The sequence below is a fragment of the Marmota monax genome, unplaced genomic scaffold, assembly GCF_021218885.2.
Source record: "Marmota monax isolate L192 unplaced genomic scaffold, Marmota_monax_Labrador192_F-V1.1 WCK01_AAM20220418_F8-fsc00245, whole genome shotgun sequence".
Classification (NCBI taxonomy): Eukaryota; Metazoa; Chordata; class Mammalia; order Rodentia; family Sciuridae; genus Marmota; species Marmota monax.
In genome coordinates this window covers 837,696-859,769 of record NW_026693895.1, presented here as the reverse complement: position 1 = coordinate 859,769, position 22,074 = coordinate 837,696, and positions in this window count along the sequence as shown.

Below are 22,074 nucleotides of genomic sequence, written 5' to 3'. Positions count from 1 at the left end.
CATCCCCCTGTGAGGGGCACCAACCTTCCTGTCTCCAAACCCACACAGACAGTAACTCCTGGAGCACACCCACAGGGCTGCTGGTGGAACGAGGCTGCTGGTGGCTGGAGGGGACAGCCAGGGCTCTGGCTTCTTGGGGCATCCCTGTCTCGCCCTGCACAACCTCTTCTGGATAGGCCGAGCAGCCTGGTGGCGCATGTCATGCCGAGAGTAGGGTGATGAGGGCTTCCTGGCCCCGTCTCCTCTTTCCCCACTGCTGTATCTGAGCTGGGGACCAGCAATCCTACGGGTCCTTTTGTTTCTCTTCTTTGTGCTCTTCATCTTAGCGGCCAGTGATCCCAAGTTCAAGGGTCATTACAAATGACCAAGGAACTCAGAAATATGTTTCTGTCCAAAAAGGAAGGGTCATCTCTTGTTTTGTTTTCTGGTCTAGATAGCAGACAGGAACCATGGGGAAAAAAGGAGAGGCCGAGTGATCCTTGAGTTTTGGTACTGAGGACGGAACCCAATGGCTTTCTATCTCTGAACTGTATCCCTAGCCCTTTTTATTTTGTTCAAGACAAGGTTTTGCTGAGTTACCTAGGTTGGCCTTTGGACTTGCCATCCTCCAACCCAGGCCTCCTGAATAGCTGGGGAAACAGGTGTGTGCCCCTGTGCTTGGCTTGCAGGATGCTTTTATTGTACCCAAACAGATTTTTTAAAAAGTCCACACTAATCAGCCGTCTCCTGAGGGGTCTACACCAAAAGTTGCCTCCCAGGGTCACTGGTCCGGACCGCAGTGGAAAGGCCTTGGTCTGCATCCCCAGCAGGTGGCTGCCGCGTCCTGGTGAGCAGGGTTTCTGCAGTGAACTTCGATGGCACTGTTTTGGTTAGATTGCCTTTTTTCTGTCAGCTCCCCAACAGATCGAGCCACACATAAATCATTGCTGACGGGAGCCGCGCTGGGTAGTTCCAAACAATCCGCGATTGGAACGTGCACTGAGCCTTGGGACGCACGGCTGAGATTCAGTTTCAAAATGTACCTTCCCAGTGTTTGTTGGAGTGACATGGAGAGGGGCCTCACAGAGCAAGAATGTGGTCAGGGTGTTGGGAGGTGACCGGGTGGGGTGGGACAGATGGGGGGGGTAGACAATGCTGGGGCTCTTCTGACTTGGAGCAGACATGTGACCTCAGGCAAGTCCCTCAACACTTAGCTTTGCTTTTTTAAAATCTGGGAACAGCAGGTCATGTTCCAGAGTGTTCCACTCCAGCGGGTGGAAGTTTCCACTGACAAAGATGTCAGAAGCCCTTTCTCCTCCTCTCGGTTACGTGCATTAGCATGCTAAGGGCTCCGCCAGTCCCTGCAGGAAGGAACTACTACATTCTGCAGCCTTTCCCTTAGCTTCTGACCACAAACCCCCTTTGGTGGTGATGGGGGAGACATTTTGGGAAATACTGGTTTAGGGGTTCTTCCTGCTCTGAAACCCTGTGATGTGAACAGGTTGCCTGCAAAGCACATGCTGGGGACTTGGCCTCAGTGGACTTGTGGTCAGACCTGTTTTAGAAGAGAATACCTCAGCAGGGTCCAGAGCTTGACCCCACCACCCAGGTCCATTGCAGGACACCCAGCACAGCTCCAGTCCCCACCCCAAACTCAGTTGTAAAGCAGCTGCAACTGGTGCAGATCCTCATGGGCGTGGAGCACAAGATGCTACCTCTGCCACCCCCTGTCACTGTGCCTGGAATGCTCCCTCACCCTCTCTCCAGGGGTCCCAGTCACTAGCCCAGCAGGCCCCCTACCCTGGTTCTCCTCCTAGGGCAGCCAGGCGGATGAGCAAGGGGCCAGCAAGGGGAGGAGCAGGGCTGTTCCCTGCATCCTTCTCCCCCAGCTTGAGGCAGGAACCCCCTTTTACCTGAGGTCAATCAACAGTGACTACATTCTGAGGCTCCTTACTCTTTGTGGTTTCAAAGAAGCTTTAAAAAAATCAGAATATCTTGCTTCTAACTAGTGTTTTCACTGTCTTGAAGGCCCAGGTCTGGATAGTGACCAGAGACCCATTTAATAGACCCTGTAGCCCACAGGGCCAAGGAGGACAGAGGGGTCTCAATGTCCTGCCAGCAGCAGGGGCTCCGAGTGGCTTTCCTTCAGGGCTCCCTGTGCATGGCTGGCTGGTGGACTCCGTAGAAACTTCCAGGTTGGCCAGAATGCTGCGTCTCTTGTGGGCCCCTGCTGTGGACCTGGGCAGACACCAAGGCTGGCCACCCCAAGCCACGGCCTCTACATGTAGAGGTTAGAGAGCGAGGGTGCAGAGCCCCACCCTGAGGGCTTCTGTCTCAGAGACAGGGGCTTCTCTGCGTGGCTTTGGCAGGATATTTGGAGTGCCTGAGTCTGAAGTCCTGGAGAAGCAGGTTTTATCATCCAAACATCCAAGGGAGCCTGGAGGAGGCAGCTGGGAGCGCTCTGTGGATGGTTATGTGGGGTGGTAGGGTCCCAGCTGCCTGGCTCCTAACCAGGGAAGTTACACCTGCCCGTCCTGGCCTCTGCCGAGGACATGCTGACCAACCCTGGCCCTCCTCGCTGCTGCATTCATGGGTTTCAGACCAGAGCTTTCCTGGGAGATGAAGGCCCTTTCCGTTCTCCCTCTCAGCACTGGGGCAGACGTGTCTCCTTTGTACCTTCCTGTGTCCTGTGGTTTACACCTGACAGCTTTTGATTTGTTTCTTTTAAGTCTCTCAGTACAGACAGTTGTTCTATAAACTTTCCTTGTAGCCCTTTCAGTGTTTAAAAAGAGACACAGCTAGCAGCTGGGTGTTCTTAGGTGTGCCAAGATAGTTTGTCCTGAGTCTCCAGCACTGTTGCAATCCTGCTCTGTCCACCCTCAGCCCCTGCGCCATTCTGTTCTTGGGAACAGGTTAAGAATCTGGTACTGTGTACCAAGTTCAGCTCTGCAAGGCAAAGCCAGACCAGAGCAGGGGCTCTTTATTCTTTTTTATTTATTTATTTTTTGGTATTAGGGGTTGAACCCAGGGATGCTTTACACTGAGCCACATTCCCAGGCTTTTTTATTTTTAATTTTGAGACAGGGTCTCACTAGTTGCTTAGGGCCTCACTAAATTGCTGAGGCTGGTCTCAAACTTTGATCCTCCTACTTTAGCCTCCCTAAGGGGCTTTTCATTCTTATAGAAATTCCACATCAAAAAACTTTCTATTAATCCAAACCTGTACCAATAATGAGGGGAAGTGTTTCTTTTTCTTGAATTTTTGGATGGAAATTTCTTTTCAGTCAACTTTTAAGATGATAAAGGCAATGTATAGAGAATAGGAAAAGGACAAAGGAGAAAATAATAATGAACCCTCCCCCTGCCACCCGGAGATACCCACTTTTGACATTTTATTTGTTTTGTTGTTTTAATTCTCTGTATAGGTACATGTATGTGTAATTCTATTGTTCTGGAATTCATTGTGCATATAATTTTGTGCTATCGTTTTTCCATTTAACGTCAAGGCATAGGTATGTTTCTGCATCATTAAATAGTCTCAAAAATGCCATCTCGAGGTTGCTATGAGATGCCATCTTATGGAGGTACCATCATTATTTAACCATCTCCATATTGTGGGACCAATATACTGTTGCCAGATTTTTACAGCCATATATAAAGCTTCAGTGAACATCCTTGAAAAGTGATCCAAGCTTCTAATTCGCTCCCTCCTGTGGTGCTGGAAGGGTCACTGCCAGGTGGATGGACAGCAACTCCCTTTTCAGAGCTCTCAGTTCATAGTGCCAATTGCTTTTCAGAGCGGTTCAGTTCGTGCAAAGAGAGGCAGCACAGCTGGGGGCTCTGGGGCGGGAAGGTTCATTTTGGATTTCATTTTTTCCTGAGGTGAAGAGAGAAGTCAGGACTTGAGTTGTTACTTAAAAAGCTCTCAGCCAAGAAGGAAAGAAATGAATGAGTGCTGAGATTAACCTGTGTTGGGTCTGCTGGAAAGAACAGTGATAATACAATGCCTGGGCAGGAGCTCTTTCTAGAATGTTCTGCACATTTTCTTGGCTTCTTTAAGTTTTTATTCAGATATTTACTATTTCATCTGCTGGTGTTTTCTCTGTGTAGCATGGACGGCCAGCAGACCTGGGCACGCCTGGGCTGGACACTTCCTCTGAGGAACATGACAACGGTTACCTTACGGGTAATGCCACATACAGAATCTGAGGAAGGCAGTTCTTGGGGTGATTAGACAAGGCACGTTGCCTTCTGAGGTGATTTTCCTCTTTTCTTCAGGTTTAGAGAGAGACATTTTCCCCTGCTAACTGCTGAGTTCAGAGCCTCCTGGGTGATTCTGAGTGTTAGAGAAGCAGAACATTATGATTCTCAAATTTAGGTTTATTTCTTTAAAAAAAAACATAAAAAAAGATTTATGGAAACGTCTTAGTTAAAAGCACGTAGCCTCAGACAGCATAGGCCCAGCCAATGTTTGTGAAGCTAAATGGGAGACTGGGGAGGCTGGGGAGCACCCTCCAGGGGGCAAAACACACTTTGTATAGCCCACTGCCACCTTCTTGGAGGTACCTGCTTGGGCCCAGATCCACATTTGGCAAAGGGTCAGGCGTTGGTCTCTCCAGGCCCTCCTCTGGAGGAGGCCCAGAGAAAAAGGAAAAGAGCAGTGCCTTCTGCAGCTCGCCAGTGGGTGGCGCCACAGAGCCATGGCGTCTGCTGTGGGGATTGAGTGGCGTGGGCTCTGTGGGGCCAAGTGTATGCAGTTCTTCAACTACCAAATGGGCTAATAGAACTGTCCATCTCCTAAGTGGTGTGATCACTCATTGAAAGACCATATGTTGGAAATGTTGTGAGACGCGCAGAAGTTGTGGATGTCACCTTTCTTGTGGTTATCCCATGGAGCCACCAGCTGGAGAGTGAGGTGACAACCTGCCATGGGGGTGGTGGGAGGTGGCTCTAAGGGAGGATTTCCAGCACATGGGGGAGAACTTGAGGGAGATATCTTCCTGAGCAGAGAGGTTTTCAGAGAGCTGGTGCTCAGAGCCGTGAGCGGGATGAGGGGCAGCTCTTCTATGTGGAGTTCAGAGTCCCTGTTTCTCCTCGCCCTGGTGCCCAGGTATTCCTGCCCCAGGTGTCTTCTCTGAATTCCTAGCTGTTGCTTTGGTATCAAGGACCTGAACATGTGCCCACTAGTCAGTGTTTAGGGAGCAGAGATGTTCCCTGGGCAGCCCACCTGGGCACAGGGCACAGTGGTGCTGATGAAGGCAGGCTGCAGAGGCCAGAGGGCATTGTGCGCAGAAGAATTGGGCTGTCCTGGCACCTGCTCCTGTTGTGAGGGGGGTGGGTGGGGGCCAGGGTCCCCAGGTCCCCAGGTCCCCACGGGGCAGCTTTAGTGGGCAATGTTTGGGAACGCAGTGCTCGGCTGCCCATGCATAGTTCAATCTATAGAAGCCACCTTTGGCTTGTGGCCCAGGCCTAACTCTGCCAGGTGTGACCAGGAAACCTGAACCATGTGACACAGAGCACAGCAACTCTGAGGCTGGCTACGTTTTCCAAGATGACTCCGTGGCCTGGCGAGGCCTGCATTTCTTAGACAGCTGGGCTCATGACAATTAGCAACCACGCAGGGCCTTGCCTGGTGCCTGGCGTGTGGCTTCCTCTACCAGTAGGAAGTTGCCAGGTCCAGGACTGTGCTTCAGGAGACTGGTTTCTAGAAGAGCGCACAGGTTGTGCAGTGGTGGCTGTTCAGCTGCCGTTCTTGGGGTGCAGCTCCCCACAGCTATTCCAGGGCACAGAGCAGCCACTGACAGACCAGACCGTTCTTGATGTTTGCTGAGGTTTCTTAAAGGAAATCTCTCACCCGTTGGTTCTCTGGGGTGTGGCAGTTGGCTGCTGGGAACAGACACAGTTTATCTGGCAGAGAAAACTGTTTTGCAAGAGGTTTCCCACAATTATGGTCTGAGGGAGGGTCCCTGCCAGCTTTTCTTAGTCACTTGGGCTTAGGGGGAAGGTAGTTTTTTTGTTCTCTCTCTTTTTTTCCCCTGAAGGCAAGAGCCATCTGGGGGCAGGGCACACATGAGTAATCACCCCAGTAAGGGAGGGAAAAGGACTGCTGATGAACAGCTTTCAGTGCCCCTGCAGGTGGCTGATGCCTTTTGGTGGAATGTCACAAAGTACCCAGGCTGCAGGGTGAGTCAGAAATCCTTAGGTCACTTGTGGTTTTCTTGATGGTTTTGCTGTGACTATGAACTTGTTTTTACTTAACAAGAACAACAGGTGTTTGGGTGTCTGTTTGAAGCAGCGCTGGCCTGTTTTAGCAGCTTGCTGTAGTCACGAGGCTGCCCCGGTTGGGTGGACGTCGAATGTGTAACTGGAAATAAGTTGCATCTGGCAAATCCCTTAGGAAGCCCAGGTGTCTCATGGAGGGGGCGGGGCATCCCCGGCGCAGGTGCTGAGCTGGAGTCAGGCAATCCATTCATTAATCTAAATCGCTCTCACTGACTGGACCAGTCCCCAGCACCTCCCAGGACCCCCACTCTGGAAGAGAGCACATATTTGTGGAGCCCAGGTGAGCCGAAAGCTCTCACCTTGAGCTCCGTTCCTTACTGGATGGACATAAAAGAAGTGCATTTGTCCACTCCCGGCCCTGGGGCTTCTTGCTTTCTGGCCGGGCAGCCATGTGCTCCCTGGTACCAGGAGACAGAGCTCTCCCCCTCCCAGAGTCAGGGGCCCACTTCCCCCCTAAGGTCCTCAGGCCTGAAAGGATGGTGTCCAGGTGCACAGACCTCGGAGTGAACACGTCCGATCTGCTCAGCACAGGGTGGAAAGGAAGGGAAGTGCCAGCCTGGGCCTGGAAATGCTGGGATCTGCCAGGAGAACACAGACCGGGCTTGCTTCTTTCCTTCCTTCCTTCCTTCCTTCCTTCCTTCCTTCCTTCCTTCCCTTTCTCCCTCCTCCTCCTCCTCCTCCTCCTCCTCCTCCTTCTTTTTCTAAACCCAAAGCTAACAGTGATCTTTCACCCCATCCTCACTCAACCTGCTTGTGTCTGGGACCAGTGACACAGAGCTCTGCAGCTGTCAGCACAGGGATTAGAATGTCAAATGGCCATTGCTCAGCACTTCCTTGTCCCTGCCATCAAGTGAGACCCCGAGGCTGTGGGATCCCTGGAAATTGCTTGGATTGTCCCTGTTGTGGCTGGGAACTCCAAAGACTTGCTGTCCCATGGCTCCCTGCAGCTGGCAGGGAAGAAGCCGGTGGCCGGGTGTGCCAGATGCCTGGGTCATTACAGATCAGTGTCTCAGAAGCAGTTCCCAGGGGAGGTGACCAGCCTCACATTGCAAAGTCCCCAAAGCTGGGAGGAGGCAGTGACTGCAAGGAGACCACTCTTTGCTGGGGGTTCCAATCCCTCAGCTGGCAATAGGCAGGGCGTTCATCTGTGCTTCTTTTTAAGAGAAAGTAGCTTCTCTTTTGAGGGGCCGTTCAGGGCGGGAAGCTTGTTGGTGTCTCACTGGCTACCCTAAGAGCCATCTTTGGCTTTTTTCTTCCCAAATGTATTATGGAAGGACACAAGATGGTGACGACAGTAGCACTGGGGCTTTTTTAAGTGAGTACCTCAGATCGGAGGCTCATAGGTCTCCACCCCAGGTGCTGGTGAGCCCTGAGCCCTGTGGGGGACCAAGCAAGGTTGCTGTTCTCTCCACACATCCCTTCCAGGAGGAGGAAACTTTGCCAGATGAGGGGCGGGTCAGAAGCTGCCCTGGAGTTGAGGAGAGATTCCTCCAGCCTGGCTCTGCTCTCAGAGCCCCTGGACAGCTGGGCAGATCCTCACCTGGCCGTCAGCTGTCGGCTGTCGTGGTCTGAGGTCCTGGGGCCTTTATTGTTCTGTCTGACCCTGCAGGCTCAGGGTCAAAGACAGTCCACACAGGTCACTCCTAGGGTTTCCCTTGATTTGCACTGATTGAGCGCCTTGTGTATACAGGGAACTGTGCTAGGCTCAGATGGATGGATCTGCAGCTGATAACAGGTGAGAGGAAGTGTCCATTCTAGAGCGCCATCTAATCCCCACAGCCCGTGGGTATTCTAGGGTGGGGGGGACAGGGGCCCTCAGAAACTGCCAACAGAAGCTCTTTTATCAATCCAGTCTCTGAGGTCTGTTGTCCATCTGGCAGCAGCTCCAAGAGCAGAGTCACCAGTGTGCTGCCACTTGCCTGTGCAGCTTGGCCTCTGGATGTTAGACTTGGACACAAAGCCAGGAGAGCTGGCGCCCAGAGAGGGGACAGGGAGACGGCAGGCCCCACAAGGCAGCCGGGTGCCCCTTCCTCCTCTGGCTACTGGCTTCTAGGGAAACCAAGGTGTTTCTGGGGCAAGTTTTGCTCCTTGCTCAGTTGTCCCCTCCCTGGCGATGGACATCATGTCCCCTTTCTCTCCCCTCCTATCGAACGACTCTGACCTTTCCTTCCTCCTCAGCCAGCTCCTTCCCAGAGTGAGGTCTCCCCCTGTGCCAACCAAGCAGGGAAGAGATAGCCCGATGGCCATCCTCCCAGGGCCCGTCCTTCCATGAGCACCGGTGAGCCCTTCCTTTCCCAGCTGTGGGGCCCATGTGGGAAGCACCCTTCATTATTCCATTACTTAGGCCTCCCTTTCCCAGAACTGGGGAGCTCCACCCTCTGGGGAGGGTGAGCTGTGGAAATCCCTTTGCCACGAGGGCCCGGGCGAGGAGCGCGACCTGCTGTACCCAGCTCCCCTTGTGGGGTCCTGTCTCTCTTCCCAAGTTCTCACCGAGGGCAGGGGGAACATTCCGCTTGTCTCCACTCAGTTTTCTGACTTGCCCCAGTGAAGAAGTGTCTTTTCTCACTGGAAGGCCCATGGGAGACCAGTATGCTCAGGCCACACTGACGGGGACTTTGGCCACCATGGGGCGCTCAAGGATACCCTGGTCCATGTACAAACGGCCACAGTCTCACCTGGGAAAGAAGGGCCAGTTCTTCTCTCAGTCTTCTTTCCTGGGGGGAATGACATCTGGGATAGAACTAGTCTCTCTCTTAAAAAAAAAAAAAAATGAAATTTCCCCCGCCCCCCACCCCCGAGCTCACGAGCCAATGCAGCCACCACATTCAGAGGTGAAATGACTTTTTATGAGAGCTGAATCCTTACCTGTGTGTGGACTGGTAATCTGAATGGATAACTGGGTGGTACCTGTAGGCAGGTGGGATGTGGCTGGAGGAAGCTGGTCACAGGGGTGTGTCCTTGGAAATCACATTTGCCCCTGCTCCTCACTCTCTCTCTCTGCTTCCCAGCTGCCTGGAGCTGAGCAGCTTTCCTCCACTGTGTCCCTCCACCATGATGTTCTGCCTCATCTCAGGCCCAGAGCAGTGGAGTTAGCAGACTATGGACTGAGACCTCTGAAACCATGAGCCCAGAGTCAACTTCTCCCCCTCTAAATTGTTCCTATCAAGTATGTTGGTTCTGACTACCAAACTATGCATATTTTTTGACACCTAATAATTAGCTGTGGAATTTCAATGCATGTATACAATGATGTGCATTGATCATGGTGATTGACATACCTGTCGCCTCAAATGCTTATCACTGCTTTGTGTGATGAACATTCAAAATCTCTACTCGCCATTTTGGTTGACCTGTAGCTACCCTACTATGCTATTGAACATTGGAAGTGGTTTTTCCCATCTAGCTGCACCCCTGTGCCCGTTGGCTAACCTCTCTCCATTCTTCAGAGACATGACGTTCCAGACAGGGCTTAGCAGCCCCACTCTCCCCGGCAGTTCTAGAACTGAGACTTAGGGAGTGAAGCCAGGATCTCAAGTTCCATCTCTGAGGCTAGTCAAATGGCCTAATCCAGCTTTTCCACAGAGCTCTGAGCTCTGCAAATTTAGGGACAGTTAGTCCTTATTTTCTAAGTGTCCCTCATGCCTGAGCTGAAAGTTGTCCTAAGAACCAATTAATCACAGATGCTCTTAGGGGTGACAGTGATCATTCACCAGTTTGTCCTCGAGATCCTCACTGTAGTGACATTTTATGAGTCACGTTAGCCTTCTTGGCCAGTCTGCCCACGGTGTCTGGGACCTCAGCTGGTGGGATTTGAAGTCTGAGGCCTGTAGTCTCCTGAAGTCTGGCTGTGTTTACGGCCACTGATGCTGGTCATCAGCTGGAACTTCTGAGGGGCTATTGGCCAGAGTACCTACAGGGGCCTGGACTTCATAGCATAGTGGCCCCAGTGTGGTGGTGGCAGACATGGAGATTTCTCCTTGGGGCTCAAGACCCCAATTTGAGAGCTTTAATGGTGGAGACTGTGTCTTTTCTTATGACCCAGTCTTGGAAGTTATGTGGGACAGTTGCTGTGTTCTGCTAGTGGCAAACAAGACCCAAACCTTCCTGGACTCAGAAGTAGGGGATTAGATCCCACCCATCGGTGGAGGAGTACAGTCTGCTCGCAGAGCCTGTGGGCTGAGAGGTGTTTTTTCACCATCTTTGGAAACATAATGTGCTACAGAACAACTGGGGAGAAGGACCCTGCAGATGCTTTTGTCCTGTGTGTCTGTCCAGTTGTGTGGGTGGCCACAGGGTGGAGAGGGGCAGAAGATGGCAGGAAGGTGCTCAGGAGCAGCCTGTGATAGGAGGGTGGGTTTCTCATGATGCAATGGTGACATGCCCATGGCAAGGCAGGGGACTCAGGGACTCAGGGCCCTTGGTGTGGAGCATCATTTGCTGTCATACTTGCAGTTCTAGATTTGACTCTGGGCTCTGGAATTCTATAGCAGAGCATCCTTCTTCTTTCCACTTTGAGCCCAAAATAGTGTCACAAGGGGTTGGGGGAACCGCTCAGTGGCAGAGTGTGTGCTTAGCCAGCACGAGGCCTTGGGTTTGACCCCAGCATTGATGACGCCGAGTGCTGATAGTTCGTGTGTTCCGGTCTGGCCAGGAGGCTTTAGGGTCATGAGAAATTTTGTTGCAGGATGTATTTTTATTTTATTGTGGCTGTTACATTCTAATGTCGAGATGCCAAGATTGAAAGCAGTGGTTTGCTCGGGACCTGTGAACGGCAGATGCCAGCACGGCCACGTGTGGGTGTGTGTGTGTGCCATGCATGGGTCAGAGAGCTAGAGGCCCCCGCGATCCTCCAGCTTGACAGATGGGCCTGGCCAAGTGTGCATCCGTAAATAGCATGTTTTCCAGGAATATTTAGTGACAGAGAGAAACGTGATCTAATGTGGAGGGGATTGCACCAACCATCTAAGCTGTGTGCTGGGCTTCTGCTGAGTCAGCGGTAAACCACAGGCAGGAAGGGGCCAACCAAACCCTGCTCGCCCGTGCCCGCAGAGGGGCCGGGGGAGCGCCAACAGAAGGTGCCGCCCAGCTAGGGCAGTTAACGCCTGGCCGACAGGGTCAGGGGGTGGGGGGAGGATGGGGAAGGCCCAACAGGAGGAGGGGCTGCTGGGAAAAAGAGCAGATGGCCCCATCGGCAAAGTTCATCCCTGCGGATCATTTTCCCATCAGCCTGGCCCCGTCCCGTCACCCCAACCTATTCCACTTTGATTAAAGGCTATGGGTGCCGACCTTTGTTTGGCAGCCCTCCTGTTCCCCAGAGCCATGCCTGCGTGCCCTGACTGCATGCTCTTCTTCTTCTTCTTCTTTTTTTTTTTTACAGTACTCTCCGAAAGGCCACTTGAAGTCGTAACTGGAGGGTCAGCTTAAATGAATGCACATGGCTTCAGAAGTACATCGCAAATGCATTTTTCAGTTAATGTCATTGATAGTTTCTGCTGTGGTCTGTCTACTCCAAAACTCGGTGGGAACTTAATTGCCACTGTAACAGTACTAAGAAGGGGGACCTTTGAGAGGTGATTAGGTCATAGATTTTGCCCTCACGACTGGGCTAGCGGGGTTATTTCTTGTGCTGAGCGAGTGTCTGTTATTGAAGAGCAGGTTTGTGGTGACTTTGGCCCCCCTCACCCTCTCACTGCCTGTATGCTTGTTAGACATTCTGCCATGTTAGGGTGCAGCACTGAGGCCCTCTCTAAAGGAGACCCTTTCATCTTCCAGTCTCCTGAATCACAGACCGAATAAACTTATATTGTTTATAGACTACCCAGTTTGTGGTATTCTGTTACAGCATCAGAAAACCGATGAAGGCAGCTACAATTAACTTGCTTTGGCAAGGGTCTTCTATCTGATCGGGTTTAATGAACAAGTCAGTGGAGGGGAATCTGTGAACACAGATTTGCATGGCCTTTGCAGACAGTGGAGTTTCTTTATTTAGACCCTTGGTTTAGATACAAATGGAAAGAGGGGAAATTGGTTTGTTTCAGGAAGGAGTGGAAATGAAAAAGAACCACATTCTGGTTCTGAAGGGACAGCTTTCCAGGTAATATTTGCCTGTCACTGCTGTCCCTGGGGACAAGGGGATGAGGAGCAGAGTGAGGGTTTCAGACTTTCCTCCAGGGACCTGGCATTCTGGGATTTGGTCAGCCTGGCGGCTGCCAGGCATTCAGGGAACTCTTCCTTTGGCATCTTAGGAGATTTTCACTTCCTCCAACAGTTTTTAAAAGACATCAGTTTTTAAAATACATATATATTGGGGATTAGGGTGCTTCTTTTTTCTTTTTCCCCAGGGCTGAGGACTGAACTCAGGGCCTGTGTGCTGGGCAAGTGCTCTGCCACTGAGCTAAATCCCCACCCCCAGGGGTGCTTTACCACTGAACCACTTCCCCAGTCATTTTGATTCTTTTAAGACAAGGTCTTACTAAATTGCTTAGGACCTCACTAAGTTGCTGAGTTGCCCTGAACTTGAGATCCTCCTGTCCTAGTCTCCTGAGCTCCTGGGACAGGTGTGTGCTGCTGTACCTGGCTGGTTCTTTTTTATTTTCTCTGACATTTTTTAATTGGTGTGTTGAACGTACTGATGAGTTTTGTTTTTACACATTCATAAGTGTACACCGTACACGACACACAGGATAATTTGGGCACCCTCACTCCCCAGCACTTCTCCTTCCTCCCCTCTCCTGCTCCCTGGTCCCTTTCCTCCATGACCCCCTTTGATTTTCATGAGACACCCCCTGCCCACTTTCTTTCCCTTTTTCCTCTCTGGCTCCCACATATCAGAGGAAACATTTGATCCTTGACCTTCTGAGTTTAACTTAAAATAATGGTCTCTAGTGCCATCCATTTTCCTGCAAGTGGCATAACTTCATTTTTCTTTATGGCAGAATAAAACTCCAGGCATGTGTCGACCACATGATCTCTGCCCATTCATCTGTTGACGGCACCTGGGGAAGCGAGAATTCTGCCTGGGGTTGGGCTTAGCCTCCAGCAGCAGCAGCGGCGACAGCAATGTCGAGTTTTCCATCATGAACCGTGCAGTTTGGGACTTACCACCCTCCACAGTCATGTGGGCCAGTTTAAAATCTCTTGCTGTCTTTTCTCCATAGTTTGGCTGTTGTGAATTGTGCTGCTGTATCACTATATAGACACACACATATCACTATTGCATGATGACTTTGATTCTTGAGGTTAAATACCCAGGAGTGGTGTAGTTGGGTCATATGGTGTTTCCATGCCTAGTCTTTTGAGGAAGCTCCATACTGATTTCCATAGCAGTTGTATTAATTGATATTTCTACCAACAGTGTAGACATGTTCTTTTTTCTCCATATCCTCTCCAGCATTTATTATTATTTGTATTCATTCTCTCTCTCTTTTTTTTTTTTTTGCACCGAGAATTGAACCCAAGATACTTGACCACTGAGCCATGTCCCCAGCCCTTTTTTGTATTTTATTTAGAGACAGGGTCTTGCTGTGTGGCTGAAGCTGGGTTTGAACTTGAGATCCTCCTGCCTCAGCTTCCTGAGTCCCTGGGATTATAGGTACGTGTCACCGCACCTGGCTATTATTTGCATTCCTATGGCAGCCATTCTGACTGGTGTGAGATGAAATCTCAGGGTAGTTTTGATTTGCATTTCCCTAATTTGCTAATGATGTTGAACATTTTTCATAAATTTATTGGTCATTTGTATTTCTTCTTTTGAGTCATGTCTATTTAAGTTCATCTGCCCATTTATTAATTGGATTATTTGATTTTTTTAGTGTAAAGTTTTTTGAGTTCTTTATATATTCTAGATACTAATCTTCTGTCAGAGAGTGACTAGCCAAGATTTTCTCCCTTTCTGTAGGCTCTCTCTTCGCAATCCCAATTGTTTCCTTTGCTGGGAAGAATATTTTAATTTGATGCTGTGCCATTTATTAACTGTTGGAAAGAATCACTCTGAGGTCATTCCAGGTGCATCTGAGGTTGCATACCTCAGGGAGGTCCTGGTGCCTCCTACCTGATTGGCCCACTGGGGACATCTTAACTGAGTATCGCACAATACTGGAACCAGGAGTATGCACTGGTCATCATGTGTATGGCTTCATGACACCTCATCATGGATGCAGAGCCTTGAAGTACCAGAGACCTCCCTGCCACCCAGCCCTGGGCGTCTCTTAGTTCTTTTGTAAATGTCACACACAAGGAGTCACACAGTATGTGACCTTTGGAAACTGGGAGTCTTTCCCTGAGCAGAATTCCTTGGAGACCTGTCCAAGCTGCCATGTGCAGCAGGGAACTCTTCCTTCTTATTGTGAGTAGCATTCCATAGTGAATAGTCGATCTTATGCACCAACTTGCCTAGACCATGGTACCATGGGTCAAACATTCTAGATGTTTCTAGAGAGGTACTTTTAAAAAAATTTTTTAATGAGATAAACATTTAACTCAACAGACTGATTTAATAATGTGTGGGCCTCATCCAATCAGTTGAAGGTCAATAGAAAAAAAGACTGACCTCCCCTAAGGAAGAGAGAATTCTGCCAGCAGACGGCCTTGGCCTCCAGCTGCAGCAGCAGCAATGCCAAGGTTTCCATGGAGAACTGTGCGGTTGGGACTCGCCGCCCTCCACAGTCATGGAGCCTGGTTTCTCACGATCTCTCGCTGTGGCTCCCCCGAAGCTTGGCCAGCTTCTCTGTTACCCGTCCTCTGGAGAGCCCTGACTAGACAGCTGCATGGTCCATCCCAGTTATGGATTTAGTCATTCGCCATGGACGGACATGTGGGTTGTTTCTGGTTGTGTAGGTTTGGGTGTGACATAATTTCTATTTTTATGGGTTAAATACTCCCAATTGCAGTGGCTGGGCTCTGAGGTAAGGGTATATTCAGCTTTTTAAGAAACTACCAGAGTGTTCTCAGAATGGCTGTGTCTTGTACGTTCCCGGCAGCTGCGGTGCACCGGGAGCCACTTTCTCCCCGCCCTGACCACCTTTCCGCGATGTCGCTCTCCTCCTCTCCTCGTTTTGGAGTTCTGAAAGGCAGGCAGTGACAGCTCACCAGGCTCCTGATTTGCATTCCCCTCATGGCTCCTGGCGCTGAATGGGCTTTCCTGTGCTTTCCTGGTGTATCATCCTCATCAGTGAAATAGCTTTTTATCTCTTTGCCCGTTTTCTAATTAAATTGGTTTTTTTGTCTGTTGAGTTTTGAGGGTTTGGAATACATATTTATATTTTAGATATGAGTCCTTTGTCATAAATGTGGTTTATAAATCATTTCTCCAAGTCCCTGATAGGAAAATTTCTGTCCCCTAGTTATCCAATTAAATACTAATCTAGGTACTGCCACAAGGGGATATTCAGATGCAATTAAGGTCACTGAACAGTTGACTGTAAAATAGGGAGACTATCCTGATTTCTCTGGGTGGGCCCTATGTAATCACATGAGCCCTTAAAAGTAGCAGATGAGTCAGGCATGGTGCACACATGGCTCTGGAGGCCGAGGCAGGAGGATCACAAGTTCAAAGCCAGCCTCAACAACAGTGAGGTGCTAAACAACTCAGTGAGACCCTGTCTCTAAATAAAGGGCTGAGGATGTGGCTCAGTGGTCGAGTGTCCCTGAGTTCAATCCCTGAGTCATCCTCCCCACAAAAAAGTAGCAGAAGAAATGCGCGCGCACACACACACACACACACACACACACACACACACGGCTTGTGGGGGAGGGGGTATGGAGTGTGAGAGGAGGGCAGAGGGATTCCATAGTACAAGGGACTCCACCGGTTCTTGCAGGCATCAAGATGGTGGAAGGGAGCCACCCGGCAAGAGACACAGGAGGCATCAAGAAGCTGAGAGTGAGCCCGGGCTGCAGTCAGGGAGGAGGGAGGCCTCGGCCCTACACCTCCACAGTCTCACACTCTGCTGACACCAGGAGGAGCCCGGAAGCCCGGTGAGTCTCCAGACCTCTGGAGAGGAATGCAGCCTTCCTGCTGTGGGAGGCCAGGAGGACGGACCCGCTGCGCCCACCAGGCTTCTGACCCGAGGAGTCGAGGACCATCAGCACTGTGTTCCAAGTTGCCAGGACAGTGGGGCTTCGCAGCAGAAGCCAGGGAAACCAGCACACGGCCTGTAGCTTGGCTTCTGGTTGCCTTAACCAGCTCTCTCCTTGGACAAAAGTTTGAGTTTTGATGAAATCCAGTTTATTAATTCCTCTTCTTTATGGATTGTGTTTTACAAAGTCTTTACCAAGCTCTGGGTTCTTAAGATGCTTCATAAGCATTCTTCAATGTCTCACAGTTCACCTTTTATACTTAAATACACAATCTCTTTATTTTTTGTGTAAGATGTAAGATGAGGTCAAGGCCCCCTCCCTCCCTCCCTTTGGCTATCCAATTGCTTTACTACCATTTGTTGAAAAGACTCCTCTTCCTCCACAGAATTGTTCTTTCTCCCTCTTCAACATCAGCTGGGAGGGCTTCCCAGAGGCTGGGCCACTTCACTGGGTTTTCAGCATCCAAAACTATAAGCTAAATGAACCTCTTTTCTTCATTAAAAGAAAAAAACCCGTTGGCTATACTTACAGTTGGCTTTACTGATGGGGCCATTTTTGGGTTCTCTTCTATCCAGCTGGTCTGGGCACATATTTCTCTGTCAATACCACAGTCTTGATCACTGCTGCTCTATAATAAGTCTTCAAAATGGGAGGGTGAGTTCCATTTGTTCTTGTTGAGCAGAGTTCTCCCTCTCTGTGCTTCCTGGCGCCATGTTGCTAGCTGCTTTCATCCATCATATGCTTCTGCCGTGATGTACCTCTCACTTTGAGCCCCGGGGAGAGGAGCTGCCATCTACAGACTGAGACCTCAAATCCTCAGCTCCAAAACAAACTTTTTCTCCTCTAATTATTCTTGTCAGGTCTTTTGGTCACAGCAATGAAAAAGCTGACTAAAACATTTCTAAATTTTATTTATTAATATTTTGTTAAAATATTAAAACTGCCCTGGGGCACTCTCCAGGTTAACCTCGTGAACCCTTCCAGGAGGAATCTGGAGAGGAAGCGGAGACTGTGACCCATGTTGGGTGGTCTCTCCCTCTCCCCAGGGCCACCTGGAGAACTCCAGGGACCTTCCATTTGCAGTTGAGGATGCTAGCCCAGGGTTCTCTCTGCTCTGGGCCCTCCGACCTCCTGCATGGCCCCAGGAGCTCTCTTGACTATGGAGACAAGGTATGACCCTTCCATTCCCAGGTCCGCCTCCGCTGTCATGGGGGTGGGCAGGACAAGCAGGAGGGACACGGGTCCTGGCAGCACAGCATCCCTCCCCCACTTAATAGGAGAACCCAGGCTGCTTTCCACATATAAATATATGAGTGGAAAGTTTCCCAGGCCTTTCGGAGTTTAAACAGCTCTTATAAAATGGCATTTTGATGAGCTGAGCATAAATGAATTGGAAACATTCGGATAACATTTCTCCAGGGTTCAGAAACTGAGGGAAAAAGTGCTTGGCAAAGGGTCCAAGGGGCTGGGCCAAGAGTTTGAAAAATGATTTGAGATGTTGTGATGAACCCGAAGTACCACCAGCTGCTCCCGTGTCCTGCTTCAGAAAGCCCAGGAGGGAGGCGGGACAGGAGAGAGACCTTTTGTCCAAGGGTGAATGGGGAGCCGCGTTGAAACCCAGGTCATCTGCATAGGGCTTCCCACTGGACTGCATTTGCTCTCAGCATCCATCTGGCCAGCTGGCCATCCACCCACCCATCCATCCTCCTGTCCATCCATCTCTCTGTTCATCTGTTTTCACCCATCTATACATCTGTCTCTGCCATAGATAGGTGGTGAGGTGGTGGTGAGGCTCGGCCCCTGCCCTGGCAGAGCTCAGTTCCACAGTGGAGAACCTTATATAAAAGCCTTGAGGACAGGTCAGCCATAACAACCTGCAGGACCGTGAGGGTGATGATCTTGACAGAGCTCCCCGTGTCGCCTGAGTGTTATGTAGCCTCCACACTACACCCAGGACAACCAAGTTGAGAATGACCTGGGGTGCAAAGTGAAGGAAAGGATTCACCTTCCCTCTGAGCCCAGGCTGCCCCCAAACTGCCTTGGGACAGTGGAAATTAGACACTGAGCAGTGGGTTGGTCACGCTTGCTCAGGGAGGCCCCTTACTTGAAACGCTGTCCTAGAACGTTGCTAGGGACCCCACCAACCCCTGCCACCATGCTGTATTCTCTCACAAAACGGAGGCAGAGGGTGAGCCTGGCTGGAAAGGGGAGACCCAAGACCCGAATCTGGGCCCACTGACCCCTCTCCTGGGAGATGGAGATTCTTCCGTCAGGTATGAACAGAGCCAGGGACACAGACTTGGTCACCAGGCTGGGCTGCATAGTGTTTGACCTTAATCATAAAAGGAAATTGCTGAGAACAGCAAGGCCCAGCAAGGCCTCTCAGCAAGCCCAGGTCCTCATTGGTGCAGAAGACAGAATCTTGGAAGAATTTGGAAACCTTATGACCTGAGTGCTGATCACACTGACCCCATCTTTTCCCCAGAGGGAAATTTTATAATGTGTGTGTGTGCTTTTTTTTCCCCCTTTTCTGACCTAGATGCAAGAACACTTCGGATTAATGGTGTCCATTTAAGTGCTGGGGGACTTCAGATAAATCTGTCAGCCTCGTTCCCTCACCTACCCTCAAATTCATTACTCCAAGAAACCCCTGGTCACATGCTCAGCTGGCAAGGGGATTCTCTGAATGACTTTTGCACCCTGCCTTGCTTCTAAACACAGAATCACCATGGAGACAGGAGCTGGGGTGTGCTGCCGGCCACCAGATACATGGACAGCATTGCTGTTTGTGCCCTGATGGTTCAGACTGGAGAGGGGCCCCTCAGGAAAATTCCAGGCAAATCAAAGCACAGTCTTCTCTTGATATAAACAGAAATTGCATTCCTGGGAAATTTGGGGTGTTTAAAGTTTGAATATTGGGGAAAAAAATCCAGGGTATTTTAAAAAATATGCACAATATCTTCATGTCTAATTAGGCTCCAGGCTCAGGTATTGTGAACAGAATTTTACCTCCAGGGACATCCAGGAGGATGTTTGAAAATCATTTGGGATCTGGGGTGATTCTTTATAGTGAGTGACTAGTATGAAGTTCTTACTTGTATCTGCCAAAAGCTCTCAGTGTCCCTTCCCCCTTGTGGTGACAACAGAAAAGGCCCCAGTGATTTCCTAAATGTCCCCAAAGGGGCCTGGTCTCCTTACCCCAGTGAAACCCACTTGCATGAATGGAACATTCTGGAAAGCATAGGAAAGTAGGCTGCACTTGTCATGACCCATTTGGTAAAGGGATGCTGTTCTCTTTCCCGCTGAGAACACACTATCACTCGGGAACTCAGGAAACTGAGGCACATCCAGAAATAACCCACTGAAACCCGGCAGGCTACGGTGGTTTTCCTGGACTGGTGATTTTTTTTCCATTACTGCTCAAAATGAGAAGATGATTGTCATATTCCAAAACAGTAACTGTTTAAAATACCTTCTTACCCAAAGAAAGGGACCTTGGTGTTCTAGAAAGTCAGTGGCTTTCTGTCCCAGCAAGGGGCGCAAGGCACTCAATGCAGACAATTTCCAAGTTCAGGGCGTGTGCTGTATGAGGAGTCCTGTGCCACGTGGATGGAAGGCACTCTGTTAGGCTGCACAGGAGGCCCATAGTCCACCCCTGGGAAGTTAAAAGAGCTGAGACCAGCATGCAGGCCACCTGGCATGGAAGCCTGAGGCTGAGACCATCTTGCGATGAACCTGCAAACCCAGGTTCTGGGACCTCCTGGCCTGGCTGGGCTCTCTGGCCACAGGCCCTCCCCAGCACAGCAGGTCTGAGATCCGTCAGGGCAGCCCCATCTTCCCTGAGGGAGGCAGAACCCCAGTGAGATACAACGCTGGCCCCTGGGTGAAGTGGGTTCTGGGATGTGGCCGAGTAGGGAGACAAGCCAGGCTCTCCTGAGAGCTGAGGCCACACTGTCCTCCTGTACCTTTGGTATCTGCCCCTGGAGAAGGGGTTCTAGGGCTCCTCAGTTGATGTCCTGTTAATTTATGATGTTTTGAGAGTAGGGCAGCCAAAAAGGGCCTGGGGACACAGAGACCACCCACCTGCTCTCTGGAGTCTTCCGCCACAGTGGGCTGGAGGGCTGTGGATGACCTTACTGGAGAGTCTCCACTTCCTGATGTGGCTGGCACTTCCTGCCTCTTATGGCTGGTGGGGCCGTGACCAGTTCTGCCCAGTGAGCTGTGAGCCAAAGGACAAGATCTTCCAGAGCTCTCTTTCCTGCAGCTCAGAGTGGGCCATGTCTGCGGTGGGGGTTCCTTCATCAGCTGGGGTCCCTGAGAGACCCCTGTGAGCACCAGAGGTTGGGGCTGAGCATGGAATCAAGGCCCCCTCAGCCCTGGGTAACTGTGGGGTGTCTGACAGGGAGTCAGCCCAAGGGATCTGGGTGTTGAGGAAAAGGTTGCTCAGAGAATTGGCATCAGCTCAGGTTGTCCCATGACTAGAAAGAGGACTCAAACTCAGATCTGCGTTGAGGCTGCAGGGGCTGCTTCCCAGTGATGGACTTGTGGATCCAAAGCAGACAGCTGCAAAGCCACCTTTAGAAGAGGGGAAGGGACTTGTAACTGAGGCTGCCCATTCATGGGCCCCGTTCTATGCTCACACAGTGGGTCTACCATTCACTGGAGCAGAAGCTGGCTTTGGAAGACTCAGAAAACTTTCACAAGAAGTGAGCCGGCAGGACTTATTCTCATTCTGTGTCCTTTGTCAGTCATAGAGCCCATGCCCGGTGCTTCACCCACGACCCAGGGAGGTAGCCCTTGCTATCTCTAGGCCCATGTGAGCTCAGCCATCTCCTGCTTAGTAGCCACCTATGGGCACACACAACAGAAATGGGAGTGATTTTAGGGAATCATTTCCTGAGCTGAGAAAATTCTCAACTTGTCCAGACACCTCTGTCAGTTTGGACTGCTATAACAAAATGCCGTAGAGCCGGTGATTTATAAAACAGTAGAGATTTATTTGTCACCCTTGGTGAGTTTGGAAGTCCAAGATCAAGGTACTGGCAGGATAAGAGTCCAGCATGGGCCTCTTCCTTGTGAATCATGACTTTGTGTCCACATAATGAAGGTGGAAAAGGAAAGGGAATTTTTTAGTCTCTTCTATAATGGGACGAGTCCCATCGGCAAGGATGGAGTCCCTATGACCTAATCACCTGCCAAGAGCTTCAAGTCTTAATGCCACCACCTTGAGGTGAAGTTCTACCTTTCAACTTTGGAAAGACGCTTTCAGACCACACCACTGGATATGGCCTGGGCCTATCCCATCACTAAGGTTTGCCTGGGGTGGGGATGACTGTGGGCTTGCAGGGGAGGGGGAAGGTGATGTGCTCTTGTCCTCACCATGTCTGGGGTGCATTTTCTGGAGGAAACCGACTTTCTTCTGGTCCTTGGGTGTGCAGCTCACTCTCACACCCCTCAGACCTGGATGTGCGCAGGTGTGTCTGGAATTGGTGGGAAGACGGCTCTGGAGCTCTGCGTCTCAAGCGCTCAGGCTGGGGCAGGACTTCACTTTGCGTAGCAAAGGTTTTGATGACACAGAGCTCCTAAGAGCAGCCAGGTGAGACCCAGCCAGGTGAGACCCAGCCAGGCCCACCCATGCAGGCCCCTCATGTCCCCAGAGCACCATTTGGTGACTGACCCGCAGTGCCTAAGGGGCTCTGCAGTTCTGATGATAGTGAAAACTGGTGAGACTGTCAT